This window comes from Fistularia commersonii, chromosome 35 (genome assembly GCF_037954325.1).
Source record: "Fistularia commersonii isolate RoL2024-O1a breed Wild chromosome 35, RoL_Fcom_v1.0, whole genome shotgun sequence".
NCBI lineage: Eukaryota > Metazoa > Chordata > Actinopteri > Syngnathiformes > Fistulariidae > Fistularia > Fistularia commersonii.
In genome coordinates this window covers 7926228-7934966 of record NC_141318.1, presented here as the reverse complement: position 1 = coordinate 7934966, position 8739 = coordinate 7926228, and positions in this window count along the sequence as shown.

Genomic DNA, 8739 nt, shown 5'->3' with positions numbered 1-8739 from the left:
GCCACAAATGAGTCTTCGGTTGCCATTTTAAAAACAAAGGTTCCCTTCCGCGCTTCCTGTCGGCTGTTCCCTTCAAGAGGAGCCACAATGAATCGTCTTCGCCCATCTAATCATCTTTCTCCATCTTCCTGGGCTTAAGAGAAAAGATTCAACGACAGAATAGATTCAATGACATGTCTATCTGTGAAACAGCGGCATAAAGATGACAGAAGTTTTTTATATCGCCTGATAATTTCACCAGAGGGGGAGGGCGATTTACAAAACAGAATTGATACCGAGTCGCATCCCAGAGGACCGCCGCAGTTAACAAGGGAAGTATAAGAGGAAAAGTGATTTGAACCAGCATAATAATGCAGCTTCTGTTCATCTTCACTATAAGGGCATTATTGAACATAATGTGAGAGAACATTATTACGATGGTACCAAAGGCGGCGCTCAGACTGACTAAAACCAGGGCGGCGTCTCGTCTTTAACTCTTTCATCGTTGTGGAGGGTTCAAAACCAGATATATGTCCTGTTGAGTTTGTTGCTATTAAATGTTAGCTGTGAATAAGGAAATACAGCACAGTGTTAATGGGGCTGTTTTTTGTCGCTGTTTCCGAGCTTTTTCCAGGCAATACATTGGAATGGTGAACAATTGGTTTCTTGTAAATACTTGGTAGGTGTCCTGTATCAGTAGCAAATTCACATCCAAGAGCCCGAAGCAACTTTGCTGTGGCAGTGTGTGTGTGTGTGTGTGTTTCAGTCGTTTACAACGCTGAATTTCACAAGTTTAAGGAAAACCACAATGGTTTCCAAACATTTACCGAGTGTTTTCTTGTGACTAAGCCCTACCAGACCATAATTGTATTAAACCGTTGCCAGTCTTGCTGACAGACAGACTGGAAAGTCACAGATGTGGTTGAAAAGAAGAGCTTCCCTATCAGAAGCTATATGTACATATTCTTTGCAGCCCAATTAGCATTTTCTAAAAATGTGAGTCTGTGTTTCATGTACTTTAAGATGACACCACCAGCAGAGCGCTGGGTTTTCAGACTGAAATCTCAGGGCTCTTTTTTTATCACATTTCCAATGTGTTTCAGTTCCAGTAAGGATGCATTGCATCAAATGATCATATTAAGTCCCTAAATCTCAGGAACTACGGAGGCTAGATAAGCAGCTTTTCTTTTTCATCTGAAGCTCATCGTAGGAACAATCCCGGTGATATTTTCCACCGGAGACTTATGTTTTGTGTCTGTTTCACCTCCATGGTTTATTTAAAAAGCTGCCGTGTGCATTGTTGTGAGGGAAGCAATAGTGTTTGGACATCATAAAAAAAAATAACCACACAAAAGAAATGGGGAAAATAAAATGAAATCTGATAAATCAAAATTCAATTTATTTATACAGCAAATAATTACTTGAACAATAATTCCAACTAAATGCTTGGTTTTTATCGGCGTAATTGAGGAGTATTACTTGGGTTTTCAGATATCAACATAAAAAATTCTGATAAAGCAGTGAAAAAAAAAAAAATAAGGCCGATCTTAAGATCTGCATCGGCACAGCGTCCCGTTTCTAATCTGTTGGCATTTTGGTACAATACTTTACCGGCACAGTTAATAATTCGCTCCCAGCCGACTGAGTTCTAAGCGATGGGATGGTTGAGAATTCTGCATCAGTCAACCCCAGAGGTCAGCGTGGTTTGTATTGGATCAGGGGGTCGGAGTAATATTTCGGGCCCAGGCTGTTAAGCGATTTGCGAGCAAGAAGTAACAATTTGAAAGTTATTTGTTCAAAATCTGGCAGCAAATGAAGCGGTCTGATGAGTGATGTGAATATTTTTTCACCCCGTTTCAACTGCGGCTGCAGCGTTCTGGACCGGCGCTAGATTTGTACTGCATGTCTTTCGGTGGAATTACGAATAGCCTATCATGGTTATCTGATCCGCTGGAAATAGGTTTCTTCAGATCTTGCTGCAATATTAAATTTCTGAAGCTGGCAATGTTTCTGAAATCGTAGAAGGCAGACTTTGTTTCTGAATGTCCTGAAAGGCAAGGTTTTTCATTGTAAACCTTCTTGCTTCATTTGGAGTTTTTTGCTGAATTTAGCTTTTTGACCCCTCTGGTGTCAAGTTAACTCTGAACGCAAGCAATTTATCAGTTCAGTGAATTGTTCAGAAGACTTTCAAAACCATTTAAACTCAATAAATCTAATTTACCTGACCTTCAGAAATGTTCACAGAATATTAACAGATGTCTTTCAAACCTAACTTGGGAATCCCTGCCATTAGAAATATTAAATATAGTTAATCTGTTTAATGTAAGGAATGCAGGAATGCTTTGGCCAGCAAACAGTTCTCCTGCAGTGATAAAACCAACTTGAATGTTTTGTTTATCCTGTGGTGTGTTTGAATGTTTTTATAGACATGAAATAAAGCCCAACCTCTTGTTGCTCTCAGAATTACTGAACAATGTCTAATTCCCAGTATGACAGTTCAAGATCCCCCTCCAAAGAATGTTCACACGCTGGTTTGTTTGCGTCCGGATGCAAGGAAGGTCAAAATATTTCATCTGCTGCTTAAGAGGCTGATGACAACATAACACTTGCACCTAATGTGTTTGCCCACATCTGGGCTGGATAGGGGGGGGGGAGGGGTTCATTGACAGGTGGCAAATGCGAGTGAATTGTGTTCAGGCCACCGGCTGTCTCGCGGCACCTCCCCAAAATTCCGATGCTTTATCTACCAACTGTCCGCCGCTCGCGTCTTTGACCCACGCGTTCACTCCCACACGAATCCAAACATCATCAGTGATGGAATCTACAGAGAACCGAGTCTCAGCCCGTCAGTCTTTCTCTTCATGCTATGATAGATATAGTACTGATTTAACACTTTAAAACGATGAAACGGTGACACCAAGTTGCATCTTTGCATTCGGCTTTGTTTAAATTCTACTGTCGCCGATGTGCTGCACGCGTGTCATGGAGCTTTGCACTTCTTCAGGATTGAGTTTGCTGAAATGTTAGTAAAAGGGATAGACGGTGGCATATCAGGCCATGATGGAGCTAATCTTAATGGCAAACACTAAAAAAAAACACTTGCAGCAAGCTAAATATAGATATTTAATTTAAAATACTAAAATGATTGGGATCAGTTATTCATCTATGCAACTGTATGAGATCAAGGAAACACTGATTGACAGGAGAGAAATGCAGAGCAATGATGAAATGGAGATTTGGCATCAATAACAAACCTTGAGGGGGCTGTTATTTCACACCAATCAAGATAAATAATGATAAATCGGATTTGCCGGGGCCACCGTGACTTCTCGGGGGAATTCTGACAAAAAAGCAAAAAAAAAAAAAAACACATTTGTTTTTCGGTCGGGATTGGATAAAATAAATAAATAAATAGATAGATATGACCAAATTCAGAACATTATCTCCATGTGAGGAAGAGAATGAAATAAGAAGTCAATGCTGAACAAACTGCGTTCCATCTCTCTCTCGTTCTCGTATCGATTACACAATCCACTCGCGCCTCAAGGAGGGGAACATTTTTCACCGCATTACAGAGCTTTGCTTTTACACCTGGTTGAATTAAGTGACACAGTAGCACTTTGTGCGTGTGCTTTTCTATAAACCATCGCATTTTTTTAAACACACATTGCGATATTCTTCTATTAGAGGGTAACTGTAAACACTTGACACTTAATCAATATTCATACATTTGATGCATCTATTAACAAAGATATGCCACACTATAGGCACTGAATATTAGCTTAGCACATATACAGTGGCCGATGGTAGCGTAATATATTAAGATCTGTATGTTTAAAATGTATTTACGATGATGTAACACTTAGATATGAAGATGGTCCTTGCAACCTTGTTTTAAGACATCTTACCATTGGCTGACCGTCTCATCAATGTCCTCTAAACTAGAAAAAAGACAGAGTGTGAAGCTGCCTATGTTTGAAATTAATATATATCTATATATATACACTCAAACTTACTGGTGTCAGACAGTTTAAAGTGAAAGCAGAGAAATACAAGGCGATTGAAGGTATTGTTGTCCTTTTGATAAATTGCTTGTTTTCCCTTTGAGGACTCAGTTATGAGAGTAAATCTGACAGAAAATTACCTGACCAAAAGAATATAACTCCAACATGTTGAGCGACTGAAGCGGTGATGATCGCATTAAAGAAAAATCAAGCAAAAATATTCTGCTAAGTCCTTTCAAGTTGATATAAAAATTGCTTGTTGTGAATAAGAAAAAAGGGGGGGCCAAAGAAGTCCTTTCTGCCTGCTAAATTGGATGTGCATATGACAAATTTCAAAGGCTGTCAAAATATAAAAAAAGGGGGAGAAGAAAAGGGTTGGAAAAAAATACATTTACATCATAAATGCACAGGTTCCCTTTCAATAGGCCTCTTGAAAACTCTGTCAGGCTTTTAATGGGAGGCAAGTTCAAAGTGGCACTAGACTCCCACTGGTTCCAAGGATAGAAGTAGACGTGCGCGCATGCACACACACACACACACACACACACACACGGGCGCGCGCACACACACACTAGCGTGTGAACCAATGAACCAATACTTCTGTCCCAGTTCAGCACCCTAGCACTCACTGGTCATCCTGTGTGTGTGTGTGTGTGTGTGCGCGCGCGTGTCCGTTTCCGTCCGAAAGGTACGCCGATAGGGGACCCTTCTTCTTCTTCATTGTTCCCTTACGATCACCGTTCTCAGAATCCGCTCCTCTTTCCACAGTTTCATTACTTTTTCCTTCCGCCCCCCCGCCCCCTCCACTTGCCCCCACCCAACCTCTCCTCCTCCCAGTTTGTCCTGGACTGTTGGCGAAAGATTGCTCGAAATGGTGTCTTGGGGAACGTTGCAAATACTCTGAAAGCGCTCCGGATCCTGGGACCAGCCAGCGCCAGCCAACCAGCCATGCCCCACGGTGATATCCCTGCATCAAAGACACAAATCTTCCCCTTTTTATTCGCCTCCCTCCCTTTTCTCTGTCTCTTTTTCCACGGTGGCACTTCCAGCAGCTCCGAATGTTTAAACTTCACATATCAGCCTCATTACGGAGCCTCAAAGCCTTCCATCGATTCTAAAGGCGCTCATTTGAATTTTTAATCACACGTATGTACGAGTGCTGCGCTCAGCAACTATCCGGACGCACGCACACACACACACACACACACACACAAACCATCACGCTCTCATCCCTGCTCCTTCAGCTCTTTCAAAGTGCTCAGCTTCTGAAGTTACGAAGTTCAAACTTCCACTTAGCAGAAGTCTCAGCTAATATTGCGCCGATGAGTTTGAATTTGGAGCGATAAGCGCGGGCACACAGTTCAGGCTCCATTGTGAGCGCGGCGACGTGACTTGTGGGCGGCAGAGGGCTCGACCGGAGTTAACAGTAGCAATTGATTGCGTAGCCGAGGTGCTACTTCGGCGTTACTGTTCTCTTTGATGTCAAATGTGTAGTTTGAGCGTAGAAAATATTATATATAATATATACAGTTATACATCACTCAGTTCCCTCCGTGGATATACTGTAGCAATGGAGGGCCTCCTCACGCTCAGTTACCATGTGCATACAAAGTCCTGGCTAAGCTACAGAGACTTTGTCACTCAAGCAATAACAGGGAGAGGGAGAAAGAATCCTTTAGATCTTCCTGCAAGAAGTACACCTTTGAATCTGAATTTCCTTGCAGAAAAAAGTGCTTTGAAAATCTAATGCATAAACATTATCTTCTTTCCCCCACCCTTCTACTTCTTGCTCCCTCCATTCCCTCCCTTCACCTAAGCGCACAAGCTTCTGAGCGACTTTGGAAGAACTTCCCTTTTTTTAGAGTCGTCAGTAACTTAAATAAGAGGCGGTCGGGGATTTGGATATTGTTATGTCTCATCAAAGGCAGAGATCTTCAGCTATCCTCCCTTGCCTGTTCTCTCGCTGTCTGTCAACGCCCAGTCTTCAAGAAAGATGCTTCTCCTCAAGACTGATGTTCTTTAATTTGATATATCCCCCGCTCCATCTCCCCCTACTCGGGGGTTTTTGAGAAATCTTTGTTAAGGCACATGCTTGCTCAGGGGGTGGAGGCAAAAGACTAGTTCAGTCTGTTAGTTATCCTATTTTGAGGCATAATAAAACAAAACAACCCGTCAAAAAAAAAAAAAAAAAAAAAAAGGTTCGCCCTGGGTTACTTTCGCCTGTTCACAGGAAAATAGATCAAATTTTCCCCACCGCCCTCAAACCGACCGTATTTGTTGATATGCCATCGTGAGCGACGGCCACGATTTTTCCATATTTACCTTGACATGCAGAGGGCGGCTAACAGTTACTGTGAGGCCTCCCGCTGTTTACTGCCCCCTGCAGTCCAGAGAATCATCAAACTAAGTTCAATGGATCAGAAGGAAAAGCTCATAGTGGCACGAAATCAAAGAGTGATTCCATTTATTGGGACCCATGCAGGGACTCAACCTCATTGGCTTATTATGCACAGAGTTTGATTCAGTGAATACTACCCATATGTTGCCCCCCTCCTCCCTGCAAACTCCCCCTTTCTCACATGATTCCCCTTTATACAAAACCTCCCGCACCCTGTCCTTCAATCCCCCCCCCCTCAAACCTCCTCTCCCTTGCACCTGCTGCTGTGAACAGCAGGAACCCAGTGTGCGTTTCTGTTCATCCCTCACTTTTTTTTTTTTCCCTCCCCCTCCGCTCTCGCCACTCCATCCCTCCATCTCTTTCTTTCATTTCTGCTCTGCTGTCAAGCCCAGCTGGATCAGGGCTGCCGGTGCAGTCACACAGAGTCTCCGTCAGTGTGGAAACAAGCGGTACTAAAGCAGACATGGTTAAATCAGCAAAATGTCTTTTTTTTTTTTTTTACTCTGTGAGATGAGATATATGACTTAATCTCAAAAAGAGTAAGTGACACGAACAACATTTTTCCCGCTGTATCGTAGTTGCGGTGATGTTACTTGTTTAATGCGACCGTCTTGAATGCGACTGACATTTTAGCGCGCAGCGGTAAAAAAAGGCTCTGCCCAGAAGACAAGTTAAACAATTGCTTTTGCAGCTTTTCACGGGTTTCTGGCGAGGTTTATGGTCGATTAGGAAACGTAGCTGCTGCGCAAGGAGGGCAAATAGAGCCCTTCTCCACATTTCCTTGAGTTCTTCACCAGTACTAAACGGGCCTTTAGGATGGGAGTAGATAAATGCATTATTTCCATAGACATCTGCTGAAGGAGCCTGCGATAGAACTTGCAATATTCTGCATGTTTGAGTGCATGTAATATCTTTGATACAACAGTATCTGAATGAACGTTAGGAGATGATAGAAGTTACTCAGACGTGAAAATGTCAAAGTTATTCTTCGATGCCACCAATTCTGATGTGGACAAAGAGGAAACTTGTGTCGGTCACGATCTGCTCGACGTAAATACAACATGGGCAAAATACACAGTAACACACTCCAACACGCATGCGAATAATACAATATCGTCACCCTCTTAAAATCATCGCCTAAGTCATTTTTTCAGATTTTTCAGGAAACACAAAAAACTGAATCATTTGACACACTCTTAACATAGGCAATTTCTACTAAAGGAGTAGAATGGCACAATCTGTTTAACCGAGGATGTAGGCAATTTTGCCAGAGGTGGTCAGCATCATGAGGAGATGATTTAGGCAAAAAAAAACATTTATGTAAAAAATTGACTTAGGCGATTATCTTAAGAGGGTGACGATATGCTATTTTGGGGTCATGTTCACATAAGTAAGGTTCAAACCTTTAATTCTGCAGGGAACGGGACCTTTGGCGAAAGGGTTTATCACTCAAGTGAAAAATGCAACAAACGTCATTTTCACTTTTGACCCGCCTTTGTCTTTCAGTTGAAATCAATCATTTATTTATTCATTTACTGTCCATTCTGCTTATCATGCCCAAGGTGTTGCACTGGGGCTGGAAGAGGACTGTCCATCATTCATTCTCAGGGCTACAAGCAGATACTGTATACACAAATACTCGCTACTCATTCACACAAATGGACAATTTAGGTCCTGAATCAACCCGCTCCATGTTTTTTTGCATTTTTCTTTGTGAGGGCTGCAGATGACTCACATGATACCGTTTTCCAAAGCAACTATTTGCGTGTCAGTTTAAATCAGTAAAAAGTTATCGCTTCCAGGCCCTGACATCGACCAGAAGGATGATTCTCGGATTTACACCTCCTCTTACATTTACTCACTTCCAGGGGACAAGAAAACGGCACCTTAGTATTTGTGCAGTGTCATGACTTTTTAAAGCTAAGACATGATGCGGGCCATCCCTTCACACTAGGATGATTCCATTAGAGGTAAAACATACATGCACGCACTCACGCACGCATAGAACCTCCTTTTTCTCCTGTATTTTTCAACACTCGGACTCCCGAATTATTGTGTAATGCTCTTTCACTGCTATTATTGAAATAAATATTGCGACATAAATGTACTCCACCTGAAAAACAAAAGAATCTCCAACATGCAACATTTTATAATTGATCATCACAGAGGCAGATTTGTTTTTAGTTTCTTTAGTTATTAGTCTTTCATTTCTCTTTGGGATTTATCAGGAAAAAAAAAATGACAGCCCTGCATACAAACTTTGAATAAACAACCCCATATAATGATTACTTATAAGCCTTGTCTCAAGCCCAACTCTCTCTCTCTATATATAAAGTTTTTCTTCAGAAACAAAGAGGT